The sequence below is a fragment of the Chionomys nivalis genome, chromosome 1 (genome assembly GCF_950005125.1).
Source record: "Chionomys nivalis chromosome 1, mChiNiv1.1, whole genome shotgun sequence".
In the NCBI taxonomy this organism is placed as follows: Eukaryota; Metazoa; Chordata; class Mammalia; order Rodentia; family Cricetidae; genus Chionomys; species Chionomys nivalis.
This window is the reverse complement of record NC_080086.1, coordinates 112,040,352-112,060,395: the sequence shown is the minus strand read 5'-3', so window position 1 is coordinate 112,060,395 and position 20,044 is coordinate 112,040,352. Positions and strand designations below refer to the sequence as shown.

The 20,044-nt window shown below is 42.2% G+C and overlaps 1 protein-coding gene and 1 pseudogene across 1 annotated transcript in view; one reads left to right on the top strand and one right to left on the bottom strand.

Annotated features, from left to right (window-relative positions):
* The window catches only part of LOC130881447 (olfactory receptor 7C2-like), a 164,224-nt gene that overhangs the window by 80,625 nt on the left and 63,555 nt on the right, over nt 1–20,044 (top strand). The window lies entirely within an intron of this gene.
* On the bottom strand, nt 11,965–14,497 carry LOC130882482 (disks large-associated protein 5-like; annotated as a pseudogene).

Sequence of the window (20,044 nt, the reverse complement as noted above, 5' to 3'; positions counted from 1 at the left end):
ACAGACATCTATAGAACATTCCACTCAAATAAGAAAGAATATACCTACCTTCTTCTCTGCAGCTCACCTAACCTTCTCGAAAATAGACCACATACTCGGTAACAAAGCAAACTTACACAGCTACAAAAAAATATCGGTAACCACCTGTGTCTTATCAGATCACTGTGGATTAAAGTTAGAATTCAACAACAATGCTATCCCCAGAAAGCCTATGAACTCATGGAAACTTGGACAGCCAACTACTGAACCACACCTGGATCAAGGAAGAAATAAAGAAAGAAATTAAAGTCTTTCTTGGATTCAATGAAAACGAAGACTCAACATACTCAAACCTATGGGACACTATGAAAGCAGTGCTAAGAGGAAAGTTCATAGCATTAAGTGCCCACTTAAAGAAAACGGAGAAAGAACACATTGGAGACTTAATAGCCCACCTGAATGCTTTAGAAAAAAAAGAAGCAGACTCACCTAGGAGAAGTAGAAGACTGGAAATAATCAAATTGAGGGCTGAAATCAACAAAATAGAAACAGAGAAAACAATCCAAAGAATCAATGAAACAAAAAGCTGGTTCTTGGAAAAAATCAATAAGATTGATAAACCCCTATCCAAACTAATCAAACAGTGGAGAGAGAATACGCAAATTAACAAAATCAGAAACGAAAAGGGAGACATAACCACAGACACAGAGGAAATTCAGAGAATCATTAGATCTTACTACAAAAACCTGCATGCCACAAAATTGGAAAATGTAAAAGAAATGGACACTTTTTTAGATAAGTACCATATACCAACGTTAAACCAGGACCAGGTGAACAATCTAAATAGACCTGTTAGTCGCGAAGAATTAGAAGTTGTTATAAAAAGCCTCCCCACCAAAAAAAGCCCAGGTCCAGACGGCTTCAATGCAGAATTCTACCAGAACTTCCAAGAAGACCTAATACCTATACTCCTTAATGTATTTCACAATATAGAAACAGAGAAGTCATTGCCAAATTCCTTTTATGAAGCTGCAGTTACTCTGATACCAAAACCACACAGAGACACAACCAAGAAAGAGAACTACAGGCCAATCTCACTCATGAACATCAATGCAAAAATACTCAATAAAATACTGGCAAACCGTATCCAAGAACACATTAGAAAAATTATCCATTATGATCAAGTAGGCTTCATCCCAGAGATGCAGGGCTGGTTCAACATACGAAAATCTATCAATGTAATCCATCATATAAATAAACTGAAAGAAAAAAACCATATGATCATTTCATTCGATGCTGAAAAAGCATTTGACAAAATTCAACATCCCTTTATGATAAAGGTCTTAGAGAGATTAGGAATACAAGGGTCGTACCTAAGTATAATAAAAGCTATTTATAGCAAGCCGTCAGCTAACATCAAATTAAATGGAGAGAAACTCAAAGCTATTCCACTAAAATCAGGAACATGACAAGGTTGTCCACTCTCTCCATACCTCTTTAATATAGTGCTTGAAATTCTAGCAATAGCAATAAGACAACATAAAGGGATCAAAGGGATTCAAATTGGAAAGGAAGAAGTTAAACTTTCATTGTTTGCAGATGATATGATAGTGTACATAAGCGACCCCAAAAACTCCAGCAAAGAACTCCTTCAGCTGATATTCACCTTTAGTAGCGTTGCAGGATACAAGATCAATTCCAAAAAATCAGTTGCCCTCCTATACACAAAGGATAAGGAAGCAGAGATGGAAATCAGAGAAGCATCACCCTTCACAATAGCCACAAATAGCATAAAATATCTTGGGGTAACTCTAACCAAGGAAGTGAAGGATCTATTTGACAAGAACTTTAAGTCTATGAAGAAAGAAATTGAGGAGGATACCAGAAAATGGAAGGATCTCCCTTGCTCTTGGATTGGGAGGATCAACATAGTAAAAATGGCAATTCTACCAAGGGCAATTTATAGATTCAATGCAATCCCCATTAAAATCCCATCAAAATTCTTCACAGATCTTGAGAGGACAATAATCAACTTTATATCGAGAAACAAAAAACCCAGGATAGCCAAAACATTCTTATATAATAAAGGATCGTCTGGAGGCATTACCATTTCTGACCTCAAACTCTATTACAGAGCCTCAGTATTGAAAACAGCTTGGTATTGGCATAAAAACAGAGAAGTCGATCAATGGAACCGAGTAGAAGACCCTGATTTTAACCCACAAACATATGAACACCTAATTTTTGATAAAGGAGCTAAAAGTATTCAATGGAAAAAAGAGAGCATCTTCAACAAATGGTGCTGGCAGAACTGGTTGTCAACCTGTAGAAGAATGAAAATAGATCCGTATCTATCACCATGCACAAAACTCAAGTCCAAATGGATTAAAGACCTCAATATTAGTCTGAACACACTGAACCTGATAGAAGAGAACGTGGGAAGTACTCTACAACATATGGGCACAGGAGATTGCTTCCTATGTATAACCCCAGCAGCACAGACATTAAGGGCGACATTGAATAAATGGGACCTCCTGAAACTGAGAAGCTTCTGTAAAGTAAAGGACAATGTCACTAAGACAAAAAGGCAACTTACTGACTGGGAGAAGATCTTCCCCAACCCTGCAACAGACAAAGGTCTGATCTCCAAAATATATAAAGAACTCAGGAAAGTAGACTTTAAAATGCTAATTAACCCAATTAAAACACGGGGCACTGAACTGAACAGAGACTTCTCAACAGAAGAAGTTCAAATGGCCAAAAGGTCATGCTCAACCTCCTTAGCAATCAGGGAAATGCAAATCAAAACAACTTTAAGATACCATCTTACACCTGTCAGAATGGCTAAAATCAAAAACACCAATGATAGCCTTTGCTGGAGAGGGTGTAGAGAAAGGGGTACACTCATTCATTGCTGGTGGGAATGCAAACTTGTGCAACCACTTTGGAAATCAGTGTGGCGATTTCTCAGGAAATTTGGGATCAACCTACCCCAAGATCCAGTAATACCACTATTGGGAATATACCCAAGAGATGCCCCATCAAATGACAAAAGTATCTGTTCAACTATGTTCATAGCAGCATTGTTTGTAATAGCCAAAACCTGGAAACAACCTAGATGCCCTTCAATGGAGGAATGAAGAAAGTGTGGAATATATACATATTAGAGTACTACTCAGCGGTAAAAAAACAATGACTTCTCGAATTTTGCGTGCAAATGGATGGAAATAGAAAACACTATCCTGAGTGAGGTATCCCAGACCCAAAAAGAGGAACATGGGATGTACTCACTCATAATCGGTTTCTAGCCGTAAATAAAGGACATTGAGCATATAATTTGTGATCCTAGAGAAGCTAAATAAGAAAGTGAACCCAAAGAAAATCGTATAGTCATCTGCCTGGAGAGGGGAAGTAGACAAGATTGCAGGGCAAAAACTGGGAACTTGCGGGTGAGGTGGCATGGGGCAAAGGGGAAATGGCATGAGAAACATGAGAAGGGGAGGATGGGAGGAGCTCGGGGGATTGGGATGGTTGGGATATAGGAAGGGTGGTTACGGGAGCAGCGAAGTATATATCCTAACTAAAGGAGCCTTCTTAGGGTTGGCAAGAGACTTGACTCTTGAGGGGTTCGCAGGTGTCCAGGGAGATGTCCCCAGCTGGTACCTTGGGCAACTGAGGAGAGGGAACCTGAAATGACCCTATCCTATACTGATGAATGTCTTACATATCACCTTAGAACCTTCATCTGGCGATGGATCGAGGTAGAGACAGAGACTCAATTTGGAGCAATGGTCTGAGCTCTTAAGGTCCAAATGAGGAGCAGAAGGAGGGAGAACATGAGCAAGGAAATCAGGACCACGAGGGATGCACCCACCCACTGTGACAGTGGATCTGATTTATTGGGAGCCCACCAAAGCCAGCTCGTCTGGGACTGAATAAGCATGGGTTGAAACTGGACTCTCTGAGCATGGCAGACAATGAAGGCTGATGAGAAGCCAAGGACAGTGGCCCTAGGTTTCGATCCTAATACATGAACTTGCTTTGTGGGAGCTTAGCCTGTTTAGACGGTCACCTTCCTGGACATAGATAGAAGACCTTCGTCTTCCCGCAGGGCAGAGAATTTGGACTGCTCTTAAGTATCGAAAGGGAGGGCGAATGGTGTTGGGGGTGGAGAAGAGGAGTGGGGATAGGGGGAGGGGATTGGGGGGAGGGGGCAATATTTGGGAGGAGGGGAGGGAAATGGGAAACGGGGAGCAGGTGGAAATATTAATTAAAAAAAAGTTAAAATTCTGGAAGGAATGATACACTGACTACCAAAAGTTAGGCAATACCAACAACTGTGAAAAGAAGTTTGCCCCACTAGGTGTAGCAATTCTCTTCCTCTCTGAGAGAGAGTCATTACAGCTGGGCTCTGCTCCATTCTTCCATGAAAGCTTCCCAGCAAAAATGTCTGTTGCTGATATGCTCCACTCTCCTAAGGGAGTCTCCCATAAAAGGTGTCCATTGCTTCTGTGCTCTTCTGGGCTAAGTGAGTTTCCAAACAGTGGTGTCAACTGTATCTCGGTTCAATTCCACTAGGGATTTCCTGATCCATTCCAGTAAAAGAAGGTGTTCATATAAATCTCAGTCAAGAGATTTATTTGGGAGGGAAGAATGCAGAGTGTGACTTCCTGAGCAGGTGTCAACTGAATGAGCATATGACTCATATAGGGCTTTTCTTTTTTTTTTTTTTTTTTTTGGTTTTTTGAGACAGGGTTTCTCTGTAACTTTGGTGTCTATCCTGGAACTAGCTCTTGTAGACCAGGCTGGCCCCGAACTCACAGAGATCCACCTGCCTCTGCCTCCTAAGTGCTGGGATTAAAGGTGTGCGCCACCACCACCCTGCGGGGGGTAAAAAAAGTACCTGTGTGGTTGACCTTTTCACTGGGGAGAGTGGGGTGTTGAAGTCTCCTACTTCAACAATGTGTAGGATTTGATTGCAATTTAAGCTTTACCACTGTTTCTTTTACATATGTGTGTCCTCTTGTATTTCAGGCATAGATGTTCAGGATTGAGATTTAGTCTTGATGGATTTTTTCCTGTGACGACTATGAAGTGTACTTCCCCATCTCTTCTGATTGATTTTAGTTTGAAGGCTCTATTTTGTTAGATATTAGGATAGCTATACCTGCTTGTTTCTTAGGTTCATTTAATTGAAAATCTTTTCCCAACCCTTTTCTCTGAGGCAATGTCTGTCCTTGAGGTTGAGGTGTGTTTCTTATATACAGCAGAAGAATGTGTTCTGCTTTCATATTCATTCTCTTAGCCTGTGTGTGTCTTTTTATAGGTGAATTGAGTCCAATAATATTTGGAGATATTAATAACCAGTGATTGATAATTCCTGTTATTTTTGGTGGTAGTGCTTCTGTTTCCTTTCTTTGGAGTTTGCTGATAGGGAGTTATCTGTTGCTTTTTTGGGGTACAATTAGCTTTCTTGAGTTGGAGTTTTTCTTCTATTTCTTTCTTTATGCTAGAATTTGTGGATAATTATTGTTTAAATCTGGGTTTGTCATGGAATATTATGTTTTCTTCATTGATGGTGATTTAAAGATTTGCTGAGGCTGATTGTCTGTGTTCCATCCATGGTCTCTTACTCTCTACAGCACATTTGTCCAGGACCTTCTGGCTTTCATGGTTTCACTTAAGAATTCGGGTGTAACTCTGATAGGTTTGCCTTTAATATTACTTGGTCTTTTTCTTTTGCATGTCTCAGTATTCTCTCTTTGTTGTGTATGCTCTGCATTTTGATTATTATATGGTGAGGGGACTTGTTTTTGTTCCCATCTATTTGGTGTTCTGTAAGCTTCTTCTACCTTCATAGTGATATACTTCTCTAGGTTGGGAAAGTTTTCTTCAACGATTTTGCTGAATATGTATTCTGTGCCTTTGAGCTGGAGATCTTTTCCTTCTTCTATCCCTGTTATTCTTAGGTTTGAATTTCCATGATGTCCCAGATTTCCTGGATGTTTTGTGTTAAAAATTTGTTGAATTTAAAATTCTCTTTGACTAATGAATCTATTTCTTCTTTAGTACCTTCAACTACTGATATTCTTACTTCCCCCTCTTCTATTTTGTTAGTTATGTGTGCATCTGTTGTTCCTATTTGTTTTTGTTTGTTTGTTTGTTTGTTTGTTTTTTCTTTTTCGAGACAGGGTTTCTCTGTGGTTTTGGAGCCTGTCCTGGACCTAGCACTTGTAGACCAGGCTGGTCTCGAACTCACAGAGATCCACCTGCCTCTGCCTCCCGAGTGCTGGGATTAAAGGCGTGCGCCACCACCGCCCGGCTTGTTGTTCCTATTTGTTAAATGGATTTTCCATTTCTAGAATTCCCCTTATTGGTGTTTTCTTTATTGCCTTTATTTCAGTTTTTAAGTGTTAAGTATTTCAACTCTTTGCTTCACATATTTGATTATTTTTTCTTGGTTTTCTTTAAGAGATTTGTTGATTTCTTCCAATTTTTTTGTTTGCATTTTCCTCCATTTCTTTAAGTGAATTTTTTATTTCCTCTTTAAATCTGTCCATCATCCTCTTAAAGTTATGTTTTAAATTATTTTTTCTGCCTCTTCTGGTTTAGGCTGGTCAAGTCTTCCTGTAGTATTTCTATTGGGTTCTGGTGTTACTTTTCAGGTTGTTGAATAAGCTCTTACATTTGTACCTACCCATCTCTTCCTCCAATTGTTGCTAACAGAGTCGTTGCCTCTTGGTGCAGTCATTGCAGTTACTGTCTGTGTCTTTGGGAGCTGTTTTTACATGCTCTGTACTGACACTGTTTCTTAGGGAGTGACTGAGGACTCTCTTGGCCTTCTGTCTTGGTCCACTGTTTTGGTCTTCTCTCTTGATATTCTCTGTGCAGTAACAGTCTCTATTTCAGAGTTCCTCTGAAGCCATGCAGGATAGAGGTTTTAAGGCCAAAGTAGGACTTCTAGCTTGAAGCCTCCTACTCTGAGAGTTTTGGAGCAGCCAAACTGCTTGAAGCTTGTCTGCTGACTGGCTGGATAACCAGAACCTTACTGTACTGAGGGCTTAGAGAGTGGGGTATCAAGCTGGGTGGGTGTTCACTCACCTCTTTTTCCATTGTGTGTCCTCACAGCCTGTGCTTTAGAGTTCCTCTGAGGTCTACATATGAATTTTTAATCTGTTGAGCATCATGGCTAGGATTGAAGCTGCATCTTTGTTGGCTGGCTCCACCACATTCCATAGATTTCTGAGACCCTAGCTTCACTGAGGAGGTACTGAAGAGAGACACGTTTATTATCACAACTCTGGAGTTTCTAGGTCCATGAAGACACCAAGAAGCCTGCAGCTGACTGCTTATAAACACAATTTAAATATTTCATGGTAGATCTTTCTAAAAGAACTACAAGGTCTCTGCCTGTGTTAAAGGAAACCTTCTTCTGCCTCTAGCAAACAGAGCCCACATAATACAATGCACTACCACCAAGAAATTGTCCCATTTCTCCTTAACACATTTTCCTCTGATATTTTTTCTTTTGCTTTTTTACAATCTCTTTCCTTCTGACTGTGTAGCTGACCGTGTGGCTGGGTAGCTTGCTCATGGACTCTTACTCTCCTTCATTTCTCACTCCTCTGCATTTTTAGATATCTCTTCCTCTTTATTCTCTCTGCCCACCAGCCCCACATATTTCTCTCTCTTGTCTAGCTATTGGCTATTAAGCTCTATATTTGATTAATCAGGTGTTTTAGGCAGGCACATTAACACAGCGTTATATAGTTAAACAAATGAAAAAAATTAATGCAATATATCTTTGCATCATTAAACAAATATTCCACAGCATAAATTCATGTAACACATCTTACATATTCCATTACATGAGCTAATTCATCACGTACTCTATGCAAGATTTTTGATTTATGAAAAATTTATAGTAACTGGGCTTTACCTATGAAAAGATACATACATATATCTTACTGTGACTTGAAAATCAGAGTCTCCAGGGCTGGAGAGATGGCTCAGCGGTTAAGAGCATTGCCTGCTCTTCCAAAGGTCCTAAGTTCAATTCCCAGCAATCACATGGTGACTCACAACCATCTGTAATGAGGTCTGGTGCCCTCTTCTGGCCTGCAGGCATACACACATTCAGAATATAGAAGATTGTATTGTATACATAAATAAATAAATATTAAAAAAAAGAAAATCAGAGTCTCCAGCTGGGCGGTACTGGCACACACCTTTAATCCCAGCACTCAGGAGGCAGAGACAGGCACATCTCTGTAAGTTCGAGGCCAGCCTGGTCTACAAGAGCTAGTTCCAGGACAGGCTCCAAAGCTACAGAGAAACCCTGTCTTGAAAAACTAAAAAAGAAAAAGAAAAAAGAAAAAAGGAAAAAAAAAAGAAAATCAGAGACTCTTTCCCAGCTCCCCTTTCCCCAAAAAATCTCCAGAGCTGGATGAGTTCAGAGCAGAATTCTACCAGAACCTCAAAGAAGAGTTAGCACCTATACTGCTCAAATTGACTTGGTAGAGTGAGGAATATATTGTGGGAGGGGACAGGAGCCCACACATTTAATCAGAGTATTTATGGGAAAATGATCTTGCCCACTTTGGTCTAAGGATTCAGTAGACATAAAAGATCTTTATAGTCTTTGACTCCTTTACTTCTCTGATCTTTCAGAATTTATTCCAATATCTGACTCTGTCTTTTTATAATTAAGAACAATTAGATGTTGTACTACAGTGATATGTAAATAAATTTCATTAAACCATGTACTTTCAAAAATCCCACAAAAGTTTCTTGGGTATATTGTTTTTTAGAATCTACATCATTATTAACACTTACTTTTAGAGTGTTTTATTCCAATTTTATACCTTCAGGTTTAGCTACTGAAGCATGCACACATACCTCTGAAAATCCATTAAGTATGGATGACACTAGATGAGACCTCCATTTAGAAAGTAATGGTGAATTTCATTCTGTATGTTAAATGTATTTATTTTATGTTATGTGCATCATGCTTTGCATTCATGGATGTCTGTGTGACAGTGTTATGTCCTCTAGAAATGGAGCTATAGACAGTTGTGAGCTTCCATGTGGGTGCTGAGAATTAAGCCAAGTTCCTCTAGAAGATCAGGCAGTGCTCTTAACCACAGTACCATCTCTCCAGTGCCATCATTCAAGTACAATTCTAAATGTGGCTTTAGAACAGGAGACAGAGTTTACTTTTCCATGCTTTAATGGTACAAGCTTTGATTTTCCTTTTAAGCATCAATTTACCTAATTTTTCAATTTTATTAGACACATGAATGCAAAAATAAACTAATAGATAAATAGCTTTCCACTAACTAGTAAGTATCAACTTAATTAAAACAAATAACCAAATCTTTACATGGATCTAATGATTCATATTGTAATGATTGTTGTGTCTCTTTAAGAGACAAGCCATGCCCATCCCTCCCCCATCCGCTGAGGCAGGCTTATCTTTAGCTTCCAGAATGAGCTTGCTCTCTTTTCCCTCTTCCTCTTGGAGAGGCAGCTTCGATTCTGCCTCTCTCCCCACTTTTCTGCTTTCCCCCCTTGTCTGTCTATCTCTCCTCTTCTCTCTCTCTCTCTCTCTCTCTCTCTCTCTCTCTCTCTCCCCATCCTTTTGCCTTCCCCCTCCATAACCCCCCAGATAAATATTCACCCTCACTCTGCATGTCATTTCTATCCATGTCTCTGTCTCCTGCCCACCTGCCATGTGTCTCCCTGCCGGGGACCAGCCACCGCTCGGGGACCGGCAACCAGCAGCCATCTCTGACTGGGACTGGCTGCACCCAGGTCCTGCTCTCTGCTGCCATATGACCTGCTCCCACCATTTGGGAACCTACAGAATTTCTGCTCCCTATTGCTGCTGGGGATCCTACAGCATTTTTAATTTTTCCATTATACATACTGTTTTACATTTTTTTTGTCAGAAATAGCACTCAATCCTTTGCTTCACTGTTTGACATTTTTTTACCCTATTTCAGTATAAAGGCTTGTTGTCTTAAAATGTTTAAATGTGATACTAAACTTCTTGCTAAAATGTTTCTGATGTGTACTTAGAGTTGAGGCTTTGTGAGTGGTGTCTGGAGCAACTCCTTCCTGATGATTGGACTTCTAGTCCAACATTTTGGTCCATTGGCCAGGAATTCAGTTGCTTCTGGACTCATTCCAGGCCCAGTTGGAGGTAACATCAAGCGCTCTTATTGTCTTTGTCTGTCTGCTTTGTTTCTGTGATTATTGTAGTCTGTGTTTGTTGTTATTTTGAGTCTGTAGTACTGCAGAGCTTCTGAAATTGTACCTACGTAGGGCCAGTATCTGTACTGGAGGACACTCCAGTAATCTGTAAATCTGGGGGACGCTCCAGTAATCTGTAAATCTGGAGGACACTCCAGTATCTGAAGGGGCTAAGAGTGACCAGGTCACTCCTCTAGTTCCCAAGAGGCAGGGCTTTTTGCCACTCACCTCCTCTGAATCTGAAGTGCTGTGCAGTTTCTGATTTTGAGTTTGTTTTTGTTTTTTGTGTCTTTGTTTTTATGTCGTGTCTTTGTTTTTGTATATCTGTTTGTACTCGAGTCTAAATCTGGTACCATGGGGCAGTAAGTAACCACCTCTCTGACCCTAACTCTGACTTTAGAGTAAAGCTGTAGACCAAGCTGTGAAACCTGAAAGAAATGCTGGCAAGTGGTCTGCTTCCTGGAATGACCCACTTTTTTTGGGGGGGGGGGTTTCGAGATAGGGTTTCTCTGTAGCTTTTGGTTCCTTCCTGGAACTAGCTCTTGTAGACCAGGCTGGCCTCGAACTCACAGAGATTCGCCTGCCTCTACCTCCTGAGTGCTGTGATTAAAGGCGTGCGCCACCACTGCCCGGCAGGAATGGCCCACTTTTGATGTGGGCTGGCCACAGGGTGGGACATTCAATCTAGATACTATTTTTCAGGTAAAAGAAAAAGTCTTCCAACCTGACCCTTATGGCCACCTGGACCAGGTTCCCTATATTGTCACCTGGGAGAGCTTGTCCAGAGAACCCCCCTACTCTGGGTCAAACCATTTCATTACCAGAGCACAGTGCAGGCACCAAGGCCGGCTTCCCTCTGACTTTGATAACAGCAGTCTGCTGCTCTTTTCCCTGCAGGAGGCACACATGCCAGCAGGGTCCAAGTTGGTGCTAATTCCTCCCCACAGGACCCAGTAAGCCTGTGGGCTGTTTCTCTGGGGTCAGATACCCTATTAGAAAGCAAAAGTCCTGTAAAGAGCCTGGACCTTTCTCACTTTGGCAGCAGATAGAGAGATTGCAAATAAGTATCCCTGTGGCTTTTGGTAAACCACGAATGTAGATTCAGGAGCATCAGATAGTAGGGCAAGCCAACATCAGAAGGGCCTCCCAGCCCTGTGGCATCTCTCTTCTAGGGATGCTCTGTTCTGGTCATCACGTGATGTGTCCAGGGTAAAGCTTCTGGTTTAAAAATTGGGGAAAGTTAAGCTAAGTCACTTTAAAAAAATGTGCTTATAAAAAACTACAGATTGTTGGTTTCTATATTTCTTACTAAACAGTATGTACAGAAAAAAGTAAATTCCCAGCTCTGATTAGATGGATACAGGACTACACTGTCTTCACGAACTATTGCTATAAAAGCCCTGGCCCCAGGCCAGGGCCATGTAACCAGCCCAGCTGAGCTTCTAAGCCACCCATGTGCCCATGTTCAGATCTGAATTTTTTTTTTTTTGCTTCATGTTAGTATTTCACAAACCTACTGTTTGTACAGCATCACCAAAGTGTCTTGATGAACACTGGGCATTAAAAGACTATGTAATACAATATAAATACAGCAAAGAGAAGCGAATACTAAAGCATGTTTTTAAAATTTCCAACAATTTAACAATGTGTCAGAGAAGTAATGATATGAAAAAAAATGTCTGGAATTATTTCTAAGTTAAAAACCCTCCTGGTGCTCTTGACTGCGGAGTCTCAGAGGCGAGAAACGATGAGGTCACCCCCAAAGGAGATGTGTCTGGCACGACCTTGCTGTCTGGACTCCACCTGTTTACAGGGACTGGCGTTGCTTAGGGCTGGTGGATCAAGAAGTTGGTGTTCAGAAGTGAGCTGTCTATGTAATGGTTCTGACTGGGACACTCTGGAGTCTTCCTGGGAGGCGTCTGGTGAGGGGGAGCTCTTCTCAGGGTCACTCATCAGCACATCTTGGGAGGTAGACTGTAGCTCCACGCCTTCCACATCAGAATGCGCTTCTCTCTGCTTGGCGTCACCGGCCACTCGACCGGCAGGAAGAGGCAAATTCATCACCTCAGCGGGGAAACAATCCATTTCTACATTTATCTTATTTACAGCATGGTCCAGGGCACTTGACTCTCGCTCTCCAGGGCACTAAGTGTCGTCTGCTCTGCTGGACCTGCTTTCAAGGGTGTCTGAAAACGTCTTATTGACCCCTTCACGTTTGCTGCTCTGAGGGTCAGGATTCTCCAGCGATCTCCTTTGTCTCTGAAGGTCCCCTGCAGCCCCGCTCTCAGACATAACTCTGCTGGCAGGTATGAGCGCTCCACATCTCTGAGAACGACGCTCAGAAGAAAGTGCTGAAAATGATTTAACAGGACTCTCAATTCTGAAAAACCCAGCATCAAACACTATTTTGTCAACTTCCTTTGGTGTCTCCACGGCTGCCACTGGGGCATGCTCTTCCTGCTTCAGCCTCGCTTTCATCGCGTTCTTTATGGCAGCGAGGCGGTTTCTAGCGGCCAGTCTTCCTGCATCATCCTGCTTTGTTCTGTTTGTTTCAACAGGCACAGTCTTTTTCCGGAGAACTTTTTTGCTTGGATTATTATTGTTTTTCCATCCAGCTTCCTCAAGTTTGATCAGGTTGTTGAACTTCTGGTTTACATCATCGACCTGAAAATTAACCATATCCCAAAATCCATCCAGATCTGAACAGGTGGTCTCCTTTTCACCTCGTTTATATTCACAGTTATCTATCAGTCCTTCAAACTGCTTGAACCTTTCCATAATAAGGAGTCTTGTTTGACCAACTGTTGTGCGAATAAGATCTTTAGCATCATCAGGAATGTCCAGGTCCAGCTTCCTGTCCCACTCCAGGCAGTGCGAGGTCAATCTGTCAGTTTCTGACTGGAGGATTGTTCTGAAATACGGCACATCATGCTGTGGCTGAGACACCTGCCCCTCAGCTACTCCCAGGGATGTGGCTCCGTCCAGCGCAAGGCAACTGCAATTTGTAGCAGGGGCTTCCTTTTGGTTTAAGACATGTTCTTCATCACAGGCTGCCGGAGACGCTAAATCCTGCTCTAAGTTATTTGATTCTTGCTGCACCGATACAGACTTTTGTACCAAGAGTCCATTTGCTGAATCCTGAGTTGTAGAGCCATTTAGTTTCAAAGGGCTCCAGGGCGTCAGGAGGGCGTGGTCACTTCTATGATACGTAGGCGCCACTGGGTAGGTCTTCAGCCCACGAGGTGGCTGAAACCCACAATGCTCAGGCGCAAAGGAATTCCTTTGCTTCGCTTTTGCAGGAACTGTCCTCGGTAAGCTCCCCACGGCTGGGAAAACTCCGTCCTGACCCGTTCCACTTGTTACACTGCTCTGTGGACCCACATGATTTTCTTCACTAGCACCTATAGAGGGAATGACCTTGTCAGGCTTGGCGTCCACCTTTCTGGCAGGTCTTCCTCTACCTGGCCCCACTCTTTCAGATTCATTCTCCCCAGCAACTCTTGTGACTGGCTTGCTTGTGGCAGACGGGACTGCTTGGGTCATCTGCTTTGTCCTCTGAGTAGCGGCTGCTCCGGTCATCTTCCCTGACGGCACCACAGACTGTACAGCCTTTTTCTCTTTGTACGGTATCTTCTTCTCAGAAGTCTGTTTTTGGCCAAACCGTGTTGCTTGAAGGGCGTTCCTACTATCAATCTTAGTGTGTTCCATATGATCTTTGGCCTTTGATCTTGTAATTCGCCCGGTGTATGGAAAAGCCTTTTCCGGCTCAGCTTTCACGCTCCTGTTGTCTGTGACGAGGAAGCCGGGGGCGTCAGGTCTGTAGAGACCCACTTTAAATACTCCTCGCTTAGCTTTCTCTCGCTGTTCTTTCAATTTTTGAAGCTGTTTTTCTTCTTTGTATTTTTGAAGGAGTTGTTTCCGCTGGTCACTCAGAACCATTTTCTCTGACTTTGTTTTGGTAGTGGCCTTTTCTGGAGCGAGGCTTTGAGGCAACTCAGGTATATTAACAAGATCTCTACCTTCCGGTGGAATGTTGACATCTCTCAAGCCGAAATGCCTGTTTCGTTCATACACCTTGTGTCTGTTTTCTTTCTGTGACAAGGACTTCCTGTGAGCAATGCTAGTTCGAATCATTTCAGTGCTTAAGTCTTTCCGAAGTCGACTGGCAAAATGGGATAAAGGCATCCTGACGCAGTTTCTGGAAACAATCCTCCACAATCCTGCAACAGAGACCTCCGCAGCTCCGCAGACGGAACTCCTCTAGCCTGTCCCGAACTGAAATTTCCCGCGGCCGCCTCAGATCTGAATTTATCATTTGACTGCTCGCAATACTTGTGATGAGGTGCGGACCCCGAGTTGGCCCACATGGCGATGATGATTCTCATTTATTATTGATATAAAAAAGGTACATTTTGGGTTGTTTTCAGATTCTGTCTATGAGAAAATAATTCTGCTATGTAAAATAGGCCCAAAAGGGATATTGCTGAGTTTTGAGGTAATATGTTACCTAATTCTGAAAATTCATCAAACTAATGTTCAAAGTAGCTGTATCAGTTTGCATTTTTACCAAAAATGGAGGATTTTTATTCCACATTCTTTTAAGCATAAATTGTCAAACAATATTTTTAATCTTGTTCATTTTTACAGGGATAAGATAAAATCTCAGAATTGTTTGATTTGCATTTCCCCGATGAATAAGGATGTTATATTGAAGCAAATTTTAAATATCTTTCAGTCATTTTAAGTTCTTCTGTTGAGAATTTACAGTTTAGGTCTGTAACATAATTTTATTGGATTATTTGTTCTTATTAGGACTAAGTTTTTAAGTTCCTTATATGTTTTAAAAATAATTGATAAAGATACCTTCCCATTCTACAGGTTGATATTATGTTCTGTTGATTATATCCCTCGCTACACAAAAAGCCCAGTTCTGGAGATCTCATTTATTGATTGTTTCTTTCAATGTCTATGTCACTGAGGCTGTGTTTGAAAATGTATTTAAAACTTTTTCTTCTATGAAGTTCAGTATTGTTGGTTTTATGTTAAGGTCTTTGATTTGTTTGGGTTTCAGTTTTTTGCATAGAGATAAATATGGATCTATTTTCATTCTTCTATGTCTAATTAATTCTTAAAGAGAGAAACTGACAGTCAAAATGCCGGGCTCATGGCAAATCTCAGGGGCAAGGCACCCCACTAATTTGGCCAAAGTAAAAGAGGTTCTTCAGGGGCAAGTTAAAATCTGTGTTTCTTAAATGTTTAATGGAGGTTTACAGGCATTTTACCCAACCTCTAAAGGTCAGCAGGCAGTAGTAGCCATGGCCTTCATTGGAGAGTCAGCATCAGATATAAGGAGAAAGTTACAGCAAGTAGATAGGTTGCAAGATTATAGCTTGCAGAATTTGGGGAGGCAGAGAAAATGTTAAATGAGAGACAGAGAAAATGAAGCAAAAGAGAGGCAGGAAGCGAAAGAAAGAGAAAGGCAGGAGGCAGACAAAAGAAAAAAACAGAGGGATCATAAACAAGAAAGAAATTTGACTAGAAAAAAAAAGACAGGACTCAGACAGATAGGGAGCCTGGGCAACAGAAGATCAAAAACAAATGAAGATGGACAGAGGCACTCCTTGGAAAAAGGCCAATGTGCTTATGGCAAGAAAAAGACATTAGATTCCTCTAGAGATTTTCTAAGGGACACAGGAACTGAGCACTGTGCTAACACAACTGTTAAACACACTGGACACCTTACAAACTATAAATTTGGGAAAAGAACAAATAAATGACTCGTTCCTCCCTGATCACCCCTAAATGTATGATCAAAGCCTTTTGTTGACCAAACGAGGGACTTTACTTTTCCTGCTGTTTTCAGTTCTGTAGGAGATGCAGGCTGCTTGTCTGCCTGGGCCTCCACCACACCCTCCTCACCAGGATGACCACCTCCCCCTGCCACACCACCAGAGAAATCCTTGCCTCCTAGCAACTGCCTTGGTGCCATGCTTGCCCTAAAGCCTGCATGAGCCCTTGCTGCTCACCCTGCAGTCTCGCTCCCCTCACACACGTCAGACTGATAGAGCACTCACAATGCTACTGCAGGTGCCCTCCTGCACTGGGCTGCTGCTCCTGTGCCTTGCTCACAATGATGGACTATGGATCCTACCAGCATCTGCAGAAAGGACAGGTGACTGACAGAATGGCAGACTGAGCTGTGCCAGGCAGAGCTGGAAATGATGGTGAAGCTTGCCTGGGGCACAAGGCTGGGGGTCTGAGCCAAGCAGGTATACAAGACTGAAGGTAAGCGGAAGGCGGGGGCAGCAATGGTGGACAGGAAGCAAATGATCTGGGCCAGTAATCTCCCAGAAGGGATGGCGGCGCGACCAGAAAGCAGAACTTGTGGCTTTGATACAAGCTCTACAGATGGTAGAGGGAACGTCTACACTGACGGCAGGTATGCTTTTGCCACTACCCACATACATGGAGCAATATACAGACAAAGAGGACTGTTGACATCTGCGGAAATTTTTTGAGCCTCCTCGAGGCCACACAGTTGCCAAAGAAGATAGCCATCATACATTGACCAGGACTGGGACAGCCAATGTAATGGCTAAGAAGATCATAAAAGATATCTTCCCGAGGTTTAGAATGCCCAAGGTAATCATGTCCGATAATAGACCTGCCTTTGTTGCCCAGGTAAGTCAGGGCATGGCCAAGACATTGGGGATCAATTGAAAATTGTGCTTACCAACCCCAAAGCTCAGGTCAGATAGATAAGATAAATAAAATTCTAAAAGAAAATTTTTACAAATTAACAAAAATTGGCTCCAGAGACCGGCAAAATGATTGAATAGACCTCCCTCCCTCTGTCCTTTGCTGGGTTCAAAACACCCCTGGGCGATTTAAACTCACTACCTTTTTTTTTTTTTTTTTTTTTTTTTGGTTTTTTTGAGACAGGGTTTCTCTGTGGTTTTGGTGCCTGTCCTGGAACTAGCTCTTGTAGACCAGGCTGGTCTCGAACTCACAGAGATCTGCCTGCCTCTGCCTCCCAAGTGCTGGGATTAAAGGCGTGCGCCACCACCACCCGGCTTAAACTCACTATTTATGAGATCCTATGTGAGGGCTGCCACTGCTCACTAAGGCAAATGAGCTATATAATCCTGATTCTGTTCTTCCCAGACTGTTATCTGCCCACCTAAAGGCCCTCCTGATCATCCAAGCCCAGGTGTGGAAGCCTCTGGCTGCTGCCTACCAGCCCAGACACCCAGAGATCATCCATTGGTGATTCCATATACGTCCGGAGCCATCAGTCCCAGAGCCTTAAACCTTCCTGGAAGGGACCCTACACCATACTCCTTATGACAACCACCACTCTCAAAGTAGATGACATTGAATTTGGATCCACACATCACACATAAAGCTGACACCTCCACAGGATGTCTCAGGACCCTCCAGATAAAAGCTTCAGCACACCCAAAGCTAAAATAAGAACTCTTAAAAAAATACCAAACGAACTCTCCCTGGGACTCTTCCCTACACGTAGACATTATGACTGATATATTTGTCTGGAGGAGGGGATGTAAGCAAACTTGACAAGGTAGGGGAGCTGAACTATCTCCCTCCTGCAGGGGCCCTAAGCACCACACCAAGCCCTAAGGCCCTGCCATTTTTCAGCTCCCTCCCTAAAAACCCCAGCTAGATTCTTCCCAGTCCCAGGCCTGTAGAAAATACCAACTCCTGAAGTTCATTCGTGAACAACTCAATATTACCCAAGTTTTAGTACTGACCCACCAATATCAGGCTCTCAAGAGAGACCTCAGAAAATATCAAGATTGGGATTTGTCAAAACAACAGAAGGGAATGAAAGACTCTAAATGCATTTCTAAGCCCCCTCAACCCTAAGACATGTTTCTAAAACCTTACCCTCACTCTTGGAAATGAGACAGTCGCCCACACACACACATGCTGGACTGTTTATCTTCCTATGTCCTTGTGAATAATTTTCAAACATAACTCTGTTCTGAGAATTGAGGCAAAGACAACCCACAGATGTTGACTCAGTTCCTAACGCATTGATTTAGTCACCAGAACAAGGTCAGGAAGACCACAGAGATGCTCTCCCTTATCACCTGACCACGCAGCTATTCTCCTGCCCTGGAATAGACCAATCATTGCTAGTAACCCTTTGAATAAGCCAATCCAATAAGTTGGAAAACAACCTACAGTTTCTTCCCTTGTGTCTATGGCTTTTTGCTTTAAAAGATGGACTGTAACAGCTATGGGATGTCCTTCATATCCTGAACTTGAAGGGCCCTGTCATGACAGAATAAAAATGCTCTTGCTTTTGCATCAATTGAGGCTTTGTGAGTGGTGTCTGGAGCAACTCCTCCCTGAGGATTGGACTTCTAGTACAACAGAGTATAAATAGAAAAATTAGAAACTAAAAGTTTAAAAATTTAATTGACTAAAAATCACAGTATATTAGTCAGGGGTCTCTAGAGTCATAGAACTTATGGACCAAATCTCTCTCCATCTATCTATCTATCTATCTATCTATCTATCTATCTATCTATCTATCTATCATCTATCTATCTATGCTCATATAGGGATTTTCGGGGAAATAACTTTCAGAGTGAAGTCCAAAAATGGCTGTCAGTGAAAGGAAGGTTCAAGAATCTAGCTCAGATACACAAGACTGGGTGTCTCAGCTGTTTTGTGTATATGCTGGAATTCCAAAGAAGTAGACTTCAATGACAATGAACGAATACCTGTGCTGACAAGGTGAGGGAATGCAGAAATTTTGAAGACCCCATAACTGTACAGGAAATGCACATGTGACAAAGCACTAGGCAGATCCACAGGAAGTGTATACACCCACCCAAACATGGAACAACCTATTTTGCTGAGCTTCGGGAACACTTCTCTTTTGGAAAAGTCACTGTCGTACCTGTCTGTGTTAACTTTGTGAAGGCATGATTCTTCCCTTTGAAATGGGATTTGCTCCCAAAACACCTCAGCAGTGTGACTTCTGCAGGGCAATGGTGTGACCTTGCTTCCCCACACCAGTGGGCTTTAGAGTGATAACATTCATTCCTTTTTCTAACAGTCAAATTGACATTTGTCAGTCCCAGAAATTTACCCTCTAACAGACCACATAGAAATTTCTATAGAAGGCAGGCATTGAGTAGTAAGACAGCATGCCCCACCTTTGCTAAAAAACAAATCTGGGCATTCCCAAAATTGGTTATCACAAAGAGATTAGATAAGGAGAATGGGTGAATTGAGGATTTAGGCAAGTTTATTAACTTTATCTAATGGTTTGGAATGTCAGGTACTTCCCCTTGAATGCTAGTGCTTTCTTTCCTGGGTCAGGTCACCTGTTCAGGAGTATTGCTTTGTCTGGTTCTACCTGCCTGTTTTTGTCATTCTTATATGCCTATTATCATTGTTCTTGCTTGGGGAATATTCTAACTATGTCTGTAAAGACTAGAAACCTCATGGAGACCAGCCCTTACTCTTACTCTTCTTCTCCTCACTACTTCTACTTCTTCCCCTTACTCTCCTTTCTTCTCCTTCTCCTTCTTTTCTTTTCTTTCCCCTTCTTCTTCACTTCATTTCTTTCCCCTTGCATGAACAATAAAGAAGCCACAGAAGTAATGTACTTAAGTTTAACTTTTACACTCAGGTCCTTGCCTGCTGTACACATCCAATTCTAAACACTCTGGGGACACTGAGGCTGGTACTCAAGGCCCCTGGTAGAGAGAAATAATACCCCATCTTTCTTCTTCCATTGTCCTTCCAGCAGAAGGTGTGACACAAATTGAAG